The following is a 15491-nucleotide window of genomic DNA, read 5'->3' on the forward strand; positions in this document are numbered from 1 at the left end:
TTTTACTATCTTAGAATTGAAATAGCTATAATCTAGGAAGAGATTAATTCAGCGATATAAAATATTTAAACATTATTATAAAAGCTGTTGAGATAGATGATAGGTAATGATAGATGATAGGTAGATAGATAGATAGACCAACCATAAGAAGAGTCAAAGGATAACAAATTGGGGGAAAAAGTTAATTTATATGACATTTAAAAATCTAATCCCTTAATGTAAAGTATTCCAACAAATTTTTAAGAAAAAGGCCAACAACCCAATAGAAAAATAAGCAGAAGATTAGAATAGATAGTTTATAGGACAAGAATAGTAAATGATTCATAAATAAAACATATGACCATATTTTTATTTTTCATAACAAAACCATAAATTAAAACCATACTGAACTGTCTTTTCGCAGTTCAGACTGGAAAAATTCCGGTTTGATAGCACATTCTTTTTGAACAAGGTGTCGCGAACTACCTTGTTCACTCATGTAGAGTGTAAATTACATATCTGTGGAGGACAGAGTACCGATGCTATCAAAATTGCAAGCGGTCGTGTCATTTGACCTAACCAATCTCTTCTTCTTTATAGACAGAACTTCATGCTTACATTGTTTGTTACAGTAAAATATTTTAAAATAATCCCAATGTCTATCAAAAGGGGTCTGTTTTATTAAATTAGGACTTATCTTCTCAGTGGAATGCTTGATGGCCATAAAATAAGACCTAGGAAGTTTCTTTCAGTACTGACATTTATTGATGTCTAAGGAAACAAATCAAAGCACAACACAGTCGGTATATTATTGTGCTATTTGACTTTTTTTAAGCCTAGGGCAGAAGTGCTGATTTTTTTCTTTCTATCTCATCTCTCAGTTTCATAAGAGTCACTATAATGACTGCCAAAAACTTTTATCCAATACTCCCTGTAATGAATCCATATGAAAACATGAATAAACATGGTGCCTGATTCCAGGCAAGACCAGAGCGTCTATCATTTCTCAGGTGTTCTCTAGATAAAACTGAGCCTCTGCTGATGTTGTCCAACCAAGCTCTGCGTTGTTATCATCGTCTTCTCCATACCATAAGTAAATATATCTCCTAAAATTAGAGAAGAAAATAGGAGAGCCTGAGGTCGGGAAATGCCCATACATAAGAAAAAAGTTTGAAAGAAAAAGCTAATTGAGGGAGGGTATCTTGGCAAAAGTCAGATTCTGATTGACTAGATTTGGGTTTGGGTATGAGATTGGGCATTTTTAACAAACTCTCAGATGATGCTGATGCTGCGAGTTCATGGATCACATTTTGAATAAATGTTATGACTACATATTGCACAGAAATACGGTCATTAATGTGTTCCTTAAGTGTTAAACATTTAGGTTCTTGGTATTTTATTGTGCAGATAACTCTGGTGATTTACTATATAACAACTGAAGGAATAAATTGGGAGTTTCTGATTGCCTGGGAACTTACTGGGTTTTTTTTTCCCTTTTAAAAAGTTTAATGGATTATAAACTCCAACTATCCAAAAACTTGTAATCCAGCAGATTTTCAGAAATTCCCATGTGTACTTATGCTTGTATATTAGCTCCTATGTGCATAAAATAATTCTGGATGCCTCTGAAAGAATAAGAATTTTAACATTGTGTAGATGCAGAGCATAAATAATGATCCTCAGTTCAATAGTGCTCAGACTTCATTATATTTCCTTTTGTGACCTTTGAATTTGAATCAGATAAATACATTATTTATTATTAAATAATTTTTTAATTCCCCTCCTAAAACTGATGACCTCTTGAAGTTGAAAGGAAATAAAAGAGAATTTATGCAGGTCTAAATACACAGAAAGCTTTTCCAGGAAAGACATGGTGCTGAACTCATTCTGACCAGCTTGGAATAGCTTAAATCTCTACATAGAAGCAAATAAATGTGAAATGGTTGTATCATCAGCAAATGAGAGCTTTCCATTCTTCTGATAGCTTTTTTTTAAAAAAATACTTATAAAAATTATACATAAACACAATTTTAAAATCACTTCATATAGTAAGACATTTAAAAAAAAAAAGATTCACTATCTATCCATCTAAGAGGGATCCACAGAGAAATCATTTTTTATATTTTCCCATGATTATGCTCATGCTGACAAATGGTGTGTTTATATACCTATTTATAAATTCAGGAATTTTATTCATTAACTGTCCACTCTCTGCTGTAATGGAAAAGACCTAGCTCACCGTCACCCCCTATCTTCAACTGCCATCCACTTAAAATCGTTTTACCACCTTTTTTAGGCTTTTCATAACTGTAAATAATGTTTCTTATTTATTTCTCATCCTATCAACTAATAGGTGCCTCTTGACTCATCACTCTGTATTATGAGCACATCCCTGTCCTTACCCCTCCTTTTAATTATCTTTCCACTTTTGTCCTTTCAAACACTCTCAGCTGCCAAGGTGATAACATTTACATTCTGTTTTCAATCACGAACATATAGGCCATATTTTAGCCTAAGAGGCTTATCCTATATGTTGAAAATCTAAGGCAGTGTATGTGTAATTATGACCACAAAACTATTGTTCACCCTACTCAAATAATATAATATGATTCTTTCATTTCTTAAATAGCTTTTTAGTTTTCTCAGAGGTCCTAACTGGTTTCTTTTTTTTTTCCATTATTTAACTTTTTCAAAATTTTAAGAACTCAAGATTTTTCCTAATGTATTCACTTTTCCTCTGTAATATCAAGTCATATTCTTCTAGTGTCTCTTCCTTCCCAGAGCATTCCATTTTCTGCTGCCATTTGTATAACAGCCTGGGCTTGCTAACACAATTATCTTCCTAATCTTCCCTTCTCTCCTGGCCTGGCTTGTATCCCTGCCACCTTAGTGGTCCTTTGACTTGAAGGGAAGCTCTTGGCCAACACATCCTTGCAGCAACCATAATAAGACACACTTCAGCTCAACAAGGGAACCTAGATGAAAAGAACTTATAACAAGAGTCAAAATACCATATTCTACACTCCTCTTTGCTTGCCTCCGGAACAGCAATCCACCTTTTCAAGAAGTTCCTTAAGCTGATGAATCAAATATGGCAATTTGGAAGTTGATTTTAATTTAGTTTTTTAATTCATGCCAGTTATGATTCACTCTGTTTCATACTGAAATATTGTACTTTATTTTTCTTTCAAGAAAGATTTGACAGACACTAAATAGAACTTCTTCTTTATAACAAAGAATGCTTAATTGTCAAAGGAGTTAAAATATCATACATGGACTAATGACTAAGATTTTACTATATTTTACTAGGATGCTCTGATTCTATTTCCTTAATAATGACCTATTCTTTCAGAGTCTACTTTTCGTAAGCCTTAAGACAGGGTAGACAAGAAGGTCTGTGATTACTCACCAAACTGATTAACTTTTTTTCTCTTTTTGACAAAGTATTGTGTCATGGTTATGTACAGCTCCGATTCCATTTAAATATCTGTGTGACAAATATTCTGCAGAGGAAAAAGAATAGGACTTGAGTAATGTGACTCATTCAGCATACATAATTTGTTAATGCAGTTAGTGCTGATTCAGAACTATAAAATTCTTAGTGGAAGGCATAAAAGATGGACAGTCCATAACTTTTACTTCTCTTATGAAAGTTCAATTTACACCAAATTCTAACCTTTGATACAAAGATGGGTATCTTGGAGACTTTTAAGGCTCAAATGGCTTATTTTATCCACTTCCTTTTTTAAAATCTGATAATTTGTTTATCAGGCTTACTGTCCTATCTTGTACTTTTGCTCAATGAATATTTAATAAATGTTTAGTATTTATAGTTTCCTCCTATCTACCTGGCCCAGTGCTAAGTTCTTGAAAGAGTCATAATAATTAAAATACCAATATCTCACTTTAAGTATCTGGTAACATAGATAGAGACATAAGAAATGTAAATATGAAAAAAAAGTATGCAAAAACAGTTAATCAAGAGCTACATTGTGTGGCACAAAGAAATAGGTGGCATTTAGAGACATCTGAAAAAAAGAGAAATAAGAATCGGAGCACCCGTGGAAGGCTAAATGAAAAGAGATAGGATTATACAGTTACCTATGGGTTATTTTTTCTTTTAAGATTTTATTTATTTATTTGACAGACAGAGATCACAAGTAAGCAGAGAGGCAGGCAGAAAAAGAGAGAGGAAAGCAGGCTCCCCACTGGGCAGAGAGTCTGATGCAGGACTCCATCCCAGGACCCCGGGATCATGACCTGAGCTGAAGGCAGAGGCTTTAACCCACTGAGCCACCCAGGTGCCCCCTGTGGGTTATTTTGATGCAAACATTTCAAGCCAATTTGTTGACTATGAAACAGAAAATTTTCTGCTGCATCTGGAACATTATTTAACTTCTTGGGTATGTTTTCTTTCTCTCTGTATGATGGGAATAAGATAAAAAGATTAATGCTTGCTTTTGAAAGTTGACTCTAAATGTCAACATTTGGCTGTGTTTGACTTTGAATAGAGCCTGCCGTTCTAACTAAAATTCATGCAAGTAAAATTCTTTATTCTTTGCAAGTAAGTTGAACTCAGAAGGCATTATCATTTTGGAAGATGTGTTAATGCTATCTTATGACCAAGCTTACTGCAATGCCAAAAACATCACTCAACTCAGTCCGGGCATGTTTATTTTAAACACTAATCCTGTGGCCAAAAGTGTATGATACAGGAATATTTCACTTAAGGAAAGAGATTTCCTTAAAACCTGAAAACCGTAAAGCAGAAGTACTAGGTTAAGCCATATGAAACTGCCAGTTGTGTAGGTCAAAATAACAGTAATTATATATGGTTCATTGAAAAGCAGGAGACTCTTTTCCATCTTGTTCTTCTGGTAGCCTCTACCTATAGCCACTACCTGTCGACTTGCTCCCCCACCCCCAAATTAAGCTTCTAAAGGAAAGACTACTTTCATTTCTTAAAATCCTAATTTCTAAAGTTGGAGGTATACAAATCATCTCCAGGATAGTCAAAACAGATAACTGATGTTTTCTAAATTCCATGAAGTTTCTTTGAAGATTCCTTGGTGGATCTCTTACCTCAGCTAAGAATGACTAGCATAACGATATGTATATTTGGTGTTCAATAAATTGAAGATGATGCTTTATCTAGAATGTTTTTGGACTTTCATATAAGAAATAAGGAAAAGAAGGGGTGCCTGGGTGGCTCAGTGGGTTAAGCCACTGCCTTCGGCTCAGGTCATGATCTCAGGGTCCTGGGATCGAGTCCCGCATCAGGCTTTCTGCTTGGCAGGAAGCCTGCTTCCCCCTCTCTCTGTGCCTGCCTCTCTGCCTACTTGTGATCTCTGTCTGTCAAATGAATAAATAAAATCTTAAAAAAAAAAAAAAGAAAGAAGGAAAAGAAGACAGGGAGACATGCTTGTCAGCCTTGACCCAGAGCTCTAAAGACAAAGAGAAATAATATACTAAGGTCTATTCAAACTTTGGCCTCTCCACAGATCATTACAACCAAGATGCCAATTAACACTAAATGTGACAGTGGCTTTTGTGATGTGGACAGCTGGCCACTCAAAGATACACAAGGACCACCTGTTCGTATAACACAGGCCACCAAACAGGCACCAGATGGTGACAACATTTGAATATTATTACTATAGTCACTTTCACCTCCGATCTATTTGAACTGGACATTAGGAGGCAGGGCTGTAAATTTCACATTTGATTTTTAGAACAATATGGTTCTCTATAAATCTCACCTGTATGACTTACTTGAGGCCAAAGAATCATTCCTGGGCATTGGTGACTCAGCAGAAGTTCAGCATCCTGTGGCAACTAGAAGCAATTTGCTTAACCAAGGTATAGTATACCCTCTGAGATGCCCTTATGGAAAGCTTGGAGAGGAAAAGTCAGCTACAGGAAAAGACTCGAGTAAGGTGATGGAGTTGGGGGTTGGTAAGAAAGTAAAAAAATGGCTGTCAGAAGAAGCAAGGGCCAAAGCAACAAGAGGAACCAAGACATGCACATTTTCAGCTACATGTCCCAAGCCCTTGAAAATTGTTTCTGGCTGTACAGATTTTTAAGAAAAAGCCTTCTAAGAACTTTTGGACAGGTTTACTGCCCACAAAAAAGGTAGAAATACAAATTTATCAATAAATGTGCACCAGGAGGTTGAGAGAACATTCAAGAGTTTAAAATCACTTCCTAAAATGGAGGGAAATGTTCTGTTCAATTGGCTGGAGCTCCAAGCATGGCAGAAGAGTTATAAAATAGCTTCATTAACAATTCTGAAGACATAGTTTGTAGTTTGGACAAAGAGCCATCCATGGTTGTGTTACATGAGAGGGGGATGGGGGGAGGGGCAGGAATGGACCTGTGATAACAACTCCAAATCCTTAGTAAAGAAAATACATTGTCTAAGGAACTAGGGATCATATGTAAATTGCCTAGCAAATTACACAATAATCAAAAGACCATACAGATTTCACTAATGTTATTTATTTTGCATTATAGACTGAGGTAGTCTACTTATCTATGAAAAAAAATCCAATTTCCATTTCCCTAACAACTTCGATGAACCTTGTTGAAACAGCAGCCAGATGTCCAATATGATTTCCTGAATTTCAAAATGCAAGTAACTTAGCAGGTGGTCCTAAGTCTCTAAATCAAACTGTTAGGGTTTTTGGGGGGGCTCCTAGCTTAGGAAAATGGGGTCAGTATGAAAAGATTCTGGGGGGAGAGTTAGAAAAAGCAAAAAGAAAAAGCACAGAAAAAATATTAATAAAATTTGACAAATGTATTTCTCTGTATTATGTCAAACATGTTTACTGAGCTGCACAATTAATAAAAAATATTCTGTACTAGAGTCCCTAATTATTATTCCACACAGGACAGAACACCTCTTCATTATCCCTTTTTGAATTGATTGTGTACATCAAACAGTCGAGATATAAATAAAATATGCCTGCATGCATAATACCCTCACATTAAAGCTGGAGGCAATTAACCTATGATTTCTCATTAATTAAATTAAAATAACCTTCTAAAAAATGTCTAAAATCAAAACAGATTTCTTTTAGTGTAGATTTACCTCACAATGATGCAGAGAGCTTATTTACTAAATTTATCACACCAATAAAAAGAAAAATGTGATTTCTGTTTTTATCCCAGGCTGGTCTTTGGTTTTCTCCTGAGGTTCCAGTCTCATTTAGCTAAATCCGATTACAATGTCAGGGTTTTTTTGTTTTTATTTTTGTTATTTTCTCTGTCTTTAAAAATACCTGTCCTCATCAAGACTTCTTTTCCATTAAATTGTCCAAGGACTTTCTTTCTCCTTGAGTTGGGTCACTATCATATAGTGGAAAGCTGGAAATTATTTGGTGAATTTGCTGAATTTAGACAGTTGAAGCACTTAAATGAGATAGCAGAGGACATGATGGGCCTGAATTTGAGGCTGCCCTCAGCATGGATGGAAAATCCTCATAACCTCCTTTTCAGGCTCTTCCCAATTTTTTGCTCTCCTTCCCTGACTCCCCATTACACCAAGTTGTTAGTTGTTTCAGATTTCCATAAACTCCCCTCTATAGAGTATTTTTATTCTAAACTGGCATAAAAGGATACATATCACCAAAGAATATGTCCTTAATAATAGAAATTTTTGTTTTGTTTTTCTCCGAAGTCCTTTGCAGATCCCCTAAAATCTCACTATACTAAGAGACCACATACCCACATATTGCCCCCCCAAAACCTGTCCACCTTAGTACACGATCACATGCTAAAAATTTTCTTAAACATCATGCATTGATTGCTCAGTCTCTTCTCCAATGGAAAAAAATCATATACGTTCACCCTTTTTTTAATATCCTGAAAATTTGTCTGACACACTGCTTTCACATGATTAGTCCTCAATAAATAAGGTCGTGTTAAATTGAGTGTTAAGCCTGGATCTATTCCTTTCCCCCAAATCAGCTCCCTATCTCAACCACCACAGGCTTTTAGTGACAGCACTTGTCTTCTAGACACTTGGATAAGAACGTTGGGACATCTTTTACTCCTTTGGCACCTTTTTTTAATCCTCTTATTGATTTCCTCATGAGGTATTATCATTTCTTCCTTCAAAAGATCAGATTACTTCCTTTTTCTTGATTCTGACCACCACAGCCTAATAGAGATACTGATTATTTTACCCTTATAAACCCAAGCTTTCCCTAATTCTACTCACTGCCTCTAAAAATTATCCCACTACAGTGTTCACACCTATACTCTTTAACAACAAATCTTACCTAAGCTTAGTTTTGCCCTTGACCAACTCCTCACATACCTATGCCAGTCGCACAGCACACATTGTCTATCGCCTATCCAAAAAAATATCATCACCTTTCCCATCTCTTCCCTACTAATAGAGCCCTGGATTTTGGCACCTCCTCTGCTCTAGGATTGGTTTAGACCAGCCAATGGTCTAAGGATAGGTGTTTGTCCCCGTTCTGACCAATGAGGTCTAAGAGAAAGTCAGGGCAAGGGGATGACAGGGTGGGATGGTAGGAGACCTCCATTACTGAATAAAATGGCAAGGCTTCCTAAGGACAAAACATTATACCTCTGTTGCTTCCTTGCTGCTTGGAATATTTATACAAGGCTATGATGCTTAGAGCTATGCCATCAGTTAATCACAGTAGATCAAAAGAAGAGAAAAACTTCAGGTCTTTGATGGCGTCACTGAGCTGCTGAACCAACACTTTAGGACTTTTTGTTAAAGAATAAGAAATTTAGTATATTGAATTGAATTGAAAAAGAGCAAAAGACATTATTCTACTTAGGATGACTCTTCAAATGCACTATGTAAAGTACTGTTACTCAATGCCCCAATTTGGGAACCCACTGTCACAGAAGACCAAGAATAGCCTGAATACCATGTAACTTCATGATAAATTCTTGTAGGAGATTGATAACATATTACACAGGATTTAATGTCAGGGTACGCACAATCTCGATCCAACAAAGGCATCTGAGAAATTCACTAAGCATGTATTTAAACAATTGAATCTGTCATGTGCATTCGGAGAAGTCCCTGAAGAAGAATTTGCCTGACAGGATACAATGGCATTGGAGAAGCTATTATAGTCAATTCTATGAATCAGGTAGCCTGATTCCCCAAGGTGATTTTTACCAGAGCAGGTCAATGGCTTATGTTTAAAGCTTTGTTTTAAAACAATAAGAGAGGTTCGAGAAAGGGTTTCCTTTTAGTTACAATACCTTTTAATACTGCATTAAAATAAGATAGGTGCTACTTATACAAAGGTATCCTTTAACCAAAGAGGATTTTATGACAAATAAATCTTAAAATGATGTATTAATCCAATTTTTACTGCAGACCATCATAAGTAAAATGCAGTATACTATGTACAAAGAAATGATAAAGCATAAAAAGATAAAAAGTATTAAAAGTATGACTGAATTTTGAAAACCGTATGTATGATTTTTAGCCACTTCAAAGGAGTCACCTCATAAAGCTATGCCCTTATCGTAATAATGCTCAAAATGTACTCTACATATATGTCCTTGATGATGACAAATCCTTAACTCTGAAAATGGAATTGTGCTTTGGAAACAAGACAAAGTCATTAAGTTGAATGAAATTAAACTCAACTTGCCAAAAGCCTTGTGCTCCTCAAAGACCAATGGAACTCAAGTCTATCTCTTGTCCTGGGTCATGCAAACCAGGCCTCACCAATGTCATACAGGTAGATGGATGCAGAACCCCTCTATGGCTCTTGCACATCAAAGGCCTCATTCCTCCAAAACAGACTCCCAGAAATCCAAGGACCCAGTTCCCCCAAAAGCTAAATTACAGATCATTCTTACTATGTCATTTATGTCATGATCCGAAATTCCCCTCAAATTCACAAGAAAAACTCACTCCCCTTTCCTTCATTCCTCAAAGGCTCATCTAATCCTAATTCTTTCTAGTACCTCAGATCACTCATGGCCACTTCAGTGCTTTTACCTCATAATCTGCAGGGTTCGTGCCTACATTTCACCAGTGTCCTAAGGATTCAGGTCTAGTATCCTTAATTCACGTTTTTCACATAATATTTTCTTTCACATACCATCTCACCAGAGGGCATCAACTCAAACCCTTTTAGCACCTACTTTAAAGGACCCATGGCAGAAAGTATGCCACATATGGTGCCAGCCCTAGGAGTCATTTAATCCCTTTCATCTCAAAGCTCCATAGCTTTCTCTACTAATGACCCTCAGAATTTAATCACACCATTAACAACTGAACATCAACTGAACTTCAACTGAAGCTTCTGTTGATACCACTTAACAGTCTAAGAGCTTGAAAATAAGGGAATTATAGTCATTCTTTGACATTAAACTGAAAGGTAAACATGCCAGCTCTCTCTTTTTAAACATGTACTATCTTGAAGACACCAGATAAAATTTTGGAGTTAGGGTTGGTATTTTTGCCTCTCGAAAGTCTCATTTCTACTACTCATTATCCAAAATTTGGGAATGCAATAGATTCAGACTAGCTAAAAGACATCACTATCTGAGTCCTTGCCATATAAAACCCAGGAACCAAATATTAAGAGGTAAGGGAGATTTATTGGACCAGGATTGTAGAACTTCACAGAAAGAACAAAATGTGTCACAAAGCATGCAAGACTGGAGTAAAACCTGATTTGCCATATTAACATACTTTAAGAATCTTTAGATGAAAGAAGGGTTGGTCAGCTATGAAGGTCTACATTAGAGTGATACACAGGGCACATAGCATGTGGAACAATCTCCTCCTAGGGGAGAGGAAGTTTTAGTCAAAGTTTTAAGTTCTTCAGTTCTACAACAAATAAAAATTGTGTTTAAATGGAAAGTTCCATGTCTATATACAGGACATCCTTCTGCGTTGTCGGATTCTAACCATTCACTTTCTTTGGGCTATTTTACAATTGTTTCGATATTGATAAGGATTCTTATTCTGTCTTGTTCAGTAATGTTTCTATTGATTTCCTCACCCTCCCTCCACTTGCCCCACTATGGAGAAATTCATTTTCATCTCTATTTGAAACTTAATTCCTTTATTCCAAATACATTTGTACCTTTTTAGTTTCCTTTTAAACCAATTTTAACACTGGCTGAGTTGTTTCACTGAATAAGTGTAAATTCTTTAATATATATTCATTTGATATGTATATGAGAGTCATCATTTTATCCCTAAAAAAAATCTTTAACACTAGTTAACAAAGGCATCCCTTGTTTACAGATAGATGGAAAATGTTGGATACCAATTGACTCAGTATTTCAAATTCTACAGGTGAGTCTATCTCCCATTATTAATGGCAGGATTTCTTTTTTTCTCATTACTGCATAATACTCCATTTTACATATATAACAAGTGTTCTTGATATAGTCATCTGTTGAAGAACACTTAGGTTGCTTCCATATCTTGACTATTATGAAAATTGCTGCAATGAACATAGGGGGTACAGATATCTTTTGGAGAGCCTGTTTTCATTTCCTTTAAATACATACACAGAAGTAGGATTGCTGGATCACATGGTAGTTCTATTTTTTAATTTTTTGAGGAATCTCCTTTGTGGCTGCCCCAAGTTGCATTCCCACCAACAGTGCACAAAGGTTTCCTTTCCTCCACATCCTCACCAACAGTTGTCACCTTGTCTTCTTGATTTTAGCCATTCTAACAAGTAGTAGGTGATAACTCATTGTGGTTTTGATTTGCATTTCCCTCATGATGACTGATGTCAAGCAACCTTTCATGTACCTGTTGATGATTTACATGTCTTTTTTGGGAAAATGTCTAATTAGTTCCTCTGCCAATTTTTTTTAAGTTTTTTTTTTTAATATTTTATTTATTTGACAGAGAGAAATCACAACTAGGCAGAGAGAGAGGAGGAAGCAGGCTCCCTGCGGAGCAGAGAGCCCTATGTGGGGCTCGATCCCAGGACCCTGGGATCATGACCTGAGCCGAAGGCAGAGGCTTTAACCCTACTGAGCCACCCAGGCGCCCCTCCTCTGCCAATTTTTTAAATTAGATTATTTTGTTGTTCTTTTTGTTGTTATTGACTTGTAGAAGTTCTTTATATACTTTGGATATTAATCCCTTATTAGATATATGATTTGTAAACATTTTCTCCCTTCTGTAGGTTGCTTTTTCACTTGCTGATTGTTTCCTTTGCTATGCAAAAGATGTAATTCCACTAATTTAGTTTGATGCAGTCCTAATAATTAATTTTTGCTGTTATCATTTGTGCTTTTGTTGTTGTATCCAAAAAAGTATTTTGTGAAGACCAGTATCAAGACGCTATGTCCCTACATCTTCTTCATAGTTCCAGATCCTATGATTAAGTCTTTAATCCATTTTTAGTTAATTTTTGGAGTGTTAGAGTCTAATTTTATTCTATATGTGCTTAATTCAGTTTTTCCAACACAATTTATTGAGACTAGCATTTTCCCATTGAGTATTTGCGCTCCCTTGTCAAATATGAGGTGACCATATGTGTAAAGGATTTTTTCTGGGTTCCTGAATCTATTCCATTAGTCCATGTGTCTATTTTTTGCAACAGTACTATATTTCTTTGATTACTAAAGCCGTTTTGCTTCAGTCTCCGCCTCTTGACAGTGATGCTAACAGATAGAAATGCCTGGTGTACTCACCCGGGCCCATACTACTTACTCATGGAGAACCCCCACAGATATTTCCCTGACTAGAACTAGTGTTGTGGCTGGTCCAGTCCTTGGGTTCTAATTATAACTGCAAGATATACTTCAGCAACAACCACCAGGGAACATTGAAAAAATGAGGCTTATTTCTCACAAGTCCTGTAGGATACAGGGCACACTCAGGGCCACCCAATGAAGTTAGGAGGAGAGAGAGACAAGGAGACAGAGAACATAGGCCTGGGGTTCTAGCTCTATTGGGTAAGGTGCCTAGTGTTTCAGGGGTTCACTCTTGATTGGTGAATTTAAGACATAAGAGCAGTAATTAAAATGCAGAAAACAAAAAGCAAGCAGTCAGTTTTCTAGGCCACCCAGGACTTTCTAAAAAGGAAATTCATGGATGGGGCAGCCTGGCCCTTTATCTAGTTGTGTAGCTGACAGTGTGTTTATTCAAGATGGATGTCTTTGAAATGGATGTCTTAGCAGTCAAAAGCTTCATGTCAGTCATTTAAATTATAATCAAAAAAGCTCAGTGTCAGGCATTTAACACTAGGAGAGTTGAGTATGCAGTTTGAAATCAGGAAGTGTAATGCCTTCATCTTTGTTCTTCCTCAGAATTGCTTTGGTTATCTGAGGTCCTTTTTGGTTCCATACCAGTCTTAGGATAGTTTTTAATATTTCTGTGGAAAATGCCTTTGGAATTTTGATAAGCAATTCAGTACATCTCTAGATGGCTTTGCATAGTAAGGACATTATAATAATATTAATTCTATTGATTCCTTGACGTGGATTATCTTTCCATTTGTTGGTGTCATGTTCAATTTCTTTCATCAAAGTCTTACAGATTTCAGTATACAGAGATTTCTCCTCCTTAGATAAATTTATTTCTGAATATTTTTAGTTTTTGATGTTATTGTGAATGGAACTGTATTCTTTATTTGTTTTTCGGATTTTTCCCTGTTAATGTATAGAAATGCAACAGATTTTTGGATTTTGATTTTGTATCCTCCAACTTCACTGCATTCATTTATTTGTACACTCATTCATTTATAAGTGTTGTGGTGTAGTCTTTAGGGTTTTCCATATATGATATCATGTCATCTGCAAGTAATGACAATTTTACCTCTTCTTTTTCCATTTGGATGCCTTTTATTTCTTTTTCTTGCCCAGTTCTTCTGCCTAGGATTTCTAACACTATGCTGAATAAAAATGGACATTATTGTCTTCTTCCTGATCTTAGAGGGAAAACTTTTTGCTTTTCACAATTGAATATGATGCTAACTGTCAGCTTGGCATGTATGGTCTTTATTAATGTTGTAGTTTGTTCCTTCTTCACTCAATTTGTTGAGCATTTTTTACTGTGAAAGGATGTTGTATTTTTGTCAAGTGGTATTTTTTCGCATCTATTGAAATGATCATATGATTTTTATCATTAGTACCATTAAGATGATATATTACATTTATTCATTTGCATATGTGAAACATCCTTATATCCTAGGAATGAATCTCACTAGATTATTGTGCATCAACCTTTCAATGTGCTTTTAAATTTAGTTTGCTAATATTTTATTGAGAATTTTTGCATTTATTTTCATCAGGGATATTGGCCTGTAATTATTTTTTTTTCTTCTAGTCTCCTTATCTGACTTCAGTATCAAAGAAATACTGGTCTTATAAAATTAGTTTGGGAATATTTGCTCCTTTTCAACTTTTTGAAAGAGTTTGAGAAAGATTGGCATTAATTCTTCTTTAAATATTTGTAGAATTCACCAATGAGTTCATCAAAAACCAACTGATCCTAGGCTTTTCTTTTTGGGAGGTTTTTGATTGCCAATTACTCATTATTAGTCTCTCCATATTTTCTACTTCTTCATAGTTCAGTCTTGATAAGTTGTATATTTCTAGAAATTTATTCATTTGTTGGTGTATATGTTGGTGTATAATTGTTTATAATAGTGTTATGATCCTTTGTATTTCTGTACTATCAGTTATAATGTCTCCTCTTTCATTTCTGATTTTATTAATTGTGTCTTCTCTTTTTTTCTTAATCTTGCTAAAGGTTTGTCAATTTTGTCATTTTAAAAAGATCTCAAAGAATAAATGAAACAAGATGGAATTGGGAGGGAGACAAAACATAAGTGACTCTTAATCTCACAAAACAAACTGAGGGTTGCTGGAAAGAGGGGGGTCAGGTGAGGGGGGTGGGTTACGGACATTGGGAAGGGTATGTGTTATGGTGAGTGCTGTGAAGTGTGTAAACCTGGTGATTCACAGACCTGTACCCCTGGAGATAACAATACATTATATGTTTATAAAAAAAATTAAAAATTTAATTAAAAAATAAGACCTCTTAGTTTCATGGATTGTTTCTATTGTTTCTCTGTCTCTATTTCATTTTTTTCTGCTCTTATCTTTATTTCCATCTTTCTGCTAATTTTGGGTTTAACTTGTCTTTATTTTTCTAATTTCTTAAGATGTAATTTCTTAAGATGTATTTTTCTAATTTCTTAAGATTTTCTAATTTCTTAAGGTTATTTATCTGAAATCTTTCTTTTTCTTAATATAGGCATTTATCACTACAGTCTTCCCTCTTAAAACTGTTTTTGGAACATCCCATAGGTTTATTACATTGAGTTTCCATTTTCATTTATTTCTATATATTTTTTATTTCCTTTTTGAGTCCTTCTTTGGCCCATTGGTTGCTCAAAGATGTGTTGCTTAATTTTTATATATTTATCAGTTTTTCAACTTTAATCCTGTAATTGATTTCTTGGTTTATATCTTCATGGTCAGAAAAGATACTTGATATTAACTTAGTTTTTTAAAATTTGCTA

General features: G+C 35.3%; 1 long non-coding RNA gene across 1 annotated transcript in view; it reads right to left on the bottom strand.

The window, feature by feature from the left end:
• Positions 1 to 985: 985 nt before the first annotated feature.
• LOC123953077 overlaps positions 986 to 15491 on the bottom strand; it is a 48974-nt gene continuing 34468 nt past the window's right edge. Inside the window, exons 2-3 of the long non-coding RNA XR_006820803.1 lie at positions 3389 to 3482; positions 986 to 1085 (exon numbers count right to left, since the gene is read on the bottom strand). This is a non-coding gene — a long non-coding RNA (uncharacterized LOC123953077). The remainder of the gene's footprint in view (positions 1086 to 3388; positions 3483 to 15491) is intronic.

This window comes from Meles meles, chromosome 1, assembly GCF_922984935.1.
Source record: "Meles meles chromosome 1, mMelMel3.1 paternal haplotype, whole genome shotgun sequence".
In the NCBI taxonomy this organism is placed as follows: Eukaryota; Metazoa; Chordata; class Mammalia; order Carnivora; family Mustelidae; genus Meles; species Meles meles.